This window comes from Tenrec ecaudatus, chromosome 12 (genome assembly GCF_050624435.1).
Source record: "Tenrec ecaudatus isolate mTenEca1 chromosome 12, mTenEca1.hap1, whole genome shotgun sequence".
Taxonomy (NCBI): Eukaryota; Metazoa; Chordata; class Mammalia; order Afrosoricida; family Tenrecidae; genus Tenrec; species Tenrec ecaudatus.
In genome coordinates, this window is record NC_134541.1 from 53,697,628 (window position 1) to 53,700,413 (window position 2,786).

Genomic DNA, 2,786 nt, shown 5'->3' on the forward strand with positions numbered 1-2,786 from the left:
ATGAACTTTTACCCACTCAGGGGATTTGAGCAGCAACGTTTGGATCAGAAAATTCATACCAAGCTCCCTGAGGGGCATGGACCAAAGGGAATCACACTCCAATTAGGATACAAGATGTAACAAAGAACATGATGGAAACAAGGATGGACTCACTCCTCCTGTAGGAAGGCTTTTGTTAGTTGGGTTGATTGGGTGACCGGGAAGGGCCAGAGATGGTGTTTTAAGCCAGGTTGATAGGCGGATAAGAAAGAACTTTATATCAAGAAGTAATTACATATAAATAATATCCCAGTCCAGTCCAACTCAAGTCATAAGGCTAATACTAGTCCGTAAGTCCCGCGTCAGATTCACTCATCCACATGCTGTGATGCACAAGGCAGGGAGATCACCTGCTGACGAATGCAGTCATGTGGATCCGAAGTCGGGGTGAAACATGTCAGGGCTCCAACAGTTCTCAGGGTCAGTGACGGTGGGAAGGCAAAAGAGGAAAGAGAGAAGGAGGTTACCAGTGTCCTCCTTCTGAGAAGGCCACGCCGCCAACAAGATATCATCTGCTGTGTCCTGACAGGGTTGACTCCACCCCTCACCAGGAGTGTCCAGTTGACATAAAATCCTCTAAATACCACAGACCACCCCTTGTCAATTAGACACACAACTGTCAATTAGACACACAACTCTTTCATCATATATAATCTTTAAACAGAAACCACAATAGAGCTTCTAAGGGAGTCGCAGCACCTGCATTTGGCTAACCGAATGCTCGTCTTGGCATCTGCAGCAGCGTCCACTTCTTTCCTGGGTGATTAGAACCGGCGGCCAGAAATCCATCATGTCCATTCTCAAGATTCACGCCAGAGAGATCTTAGACTCCCACTGCTGAGGTCGAGCTTCACAGCACCAAAGGGCTCTTCAGAGCTGCGTGCCCACAGTGGTGTCTCAACTGGAGTCTACGAAGCCCTGGAACTCCAGGACAATGATAAGACCCGGTATCTGGGCAAAAGTGTTCCAAAAGCTGTTGACCACATCAATAACACAATTGCATCTGCCCTGGTTAGCAAGAAACTGAATATCATGGAACAGGAAAGATCGCCAAACTGATGAGTGAAATGGATGGAACTGAGAATACATCGAAATTTGGTGAAAATGCCATTCTAGGCATGTCCCTTGGTGTGTGCAAGGCTGGAGTTGTTGAGAAGGGAGTCTCCTTGTACTGGCACATTGCTGACTAAGCTGGCAATTCCAGTCATCCTGCCAGTTCCTGCTTTCCATGTGATCAATGGTGGCTCTCAAGCCGGCAACAAGTTGGCCATGCCCGAGTTCACAATCCTCACACCTTTAAGGAAGTCACGCATGTCAGGGCTGAGGTGTACCACAACCTGAAGAATATCATCAAATAGAAGTACTGTATGCATGCCCCAATGTCAGACGTGAAGGTAGATTTGTCCCCAGTATGCTAGAGAACAAAGAAACCCCGGAGCCGCTTAAGAATGCCATTGGTTACAGTGACAAGGTGGCAATTCGCGTGAATGTAGCTGCTTTGGAGCTCTTCCGGTTTGAAAAGTACGAGCTAGACTTCAAGTCTCCTGATGACCCCAGCAGGTACAGGTACATCTCACCTGACCAACCAGCAGACCTGTACAAGTACTTCATCAAGGACTACCTAGTGTTAGCAATCTAAGGCCCCTTCAACCGGGATGCCTGGAAAGTTTGGGCGAAGTTCACTGCTAGATCAGGGATCTGGTGGTAGGGGATGATCTCACAGTGACCAATCCAAAGTCAATTACCAAGGCCGTGAACGAGAAGTCATGCAACTGCCTCCTCCTGTAAGTGAATCAGATCGGCTCTGTGACTGGGTCTCCGCAGGCCTGCAAACTGGCCTCGTTCAATGGGTGGGGTGTCATTATTCTGGGGAGACCAAGGAAGCTTTTATTGTTTGACATGGTGGTGGGACTCTGTACTCGACAGATCAAGACTGGTGCACCCTGCCCATCTGAGCTCCTCGCCAGGTACAACCAGATGTTCAGAATGGAAGAGGAACTGAGCAGCAAGGCCACGTTTGCTGGTCAGAAGTTCAGAATTCCCTTCCCTAAATAAGCTGGGCAGGCGGGCCCCCAGTCGTCCAATGAGAGCCCTGCTCCTAGTGTAGATAGCTGCTGCCCCAGGCCTCCAGGCAGCCCTGCAGGGTCCCTAGTAGTCCCATCCCCCAAGCCTGTCAATGTTCTCACCGCTTCCTTAGAGCCAGCACAGCAGCCAAGCCTGACCACCTGAGACCTGTTGGAAAGCCCAGCTTTGGGATCCTGTGAGCTGCCCAACTCCTCTCCTCTCACTAGCTTCCCACCAAATGTCCCCGTGTGATTAGGAGGTGTCAACAGGCAACATCCCCAGTGGTTTTGTTGGCAAAATAAAGAAACATCAGTGAACAACCCCGCAAAAAAAAAAAAAAAATCATCAAATCCCCCAAACAATAAAATCACATTTGTACTTAACAGGATAAAACTAAAAGGCACCCAAGTGAAAATGCATCAGCCTCATTGATACGTTATAGCCTATAAATGAACAAGACAAAAATGTTCTATGCCTAATGAGTGAAGCTATGTGAAACTTTGTATGATTAGTCAAATCCAGCTCTTATCTTACAAATTGAACAGTTTCGAGAGGGGCACAATCTGAAGTGAGTAAATTTATAGATAAGAGACAAAGGGATAGCAAAGTTGGGGCACAGGCGAGCCTGAAGATAGATACTCCAGGGTCTGGAACTTTCTTCAAGGCAGGTTTTATATATGTTC

The 2,786-nt window shown here is 47.8% G+C and overlaps 1 pseudogene; it reads left to right on the forward strand.

The window, feature by feature from the left end:
- The first annotated feature begins 829 nt into the window (after nt 1-829).
- Nucleotides 830-2,094, forward strand: LOC142422483 (alpha-enolase pseudogene; annotated as a pseudogene).
- The last annotated feature ends 692 nt before the right edge of the window (nt 2,095-2,786 follow it).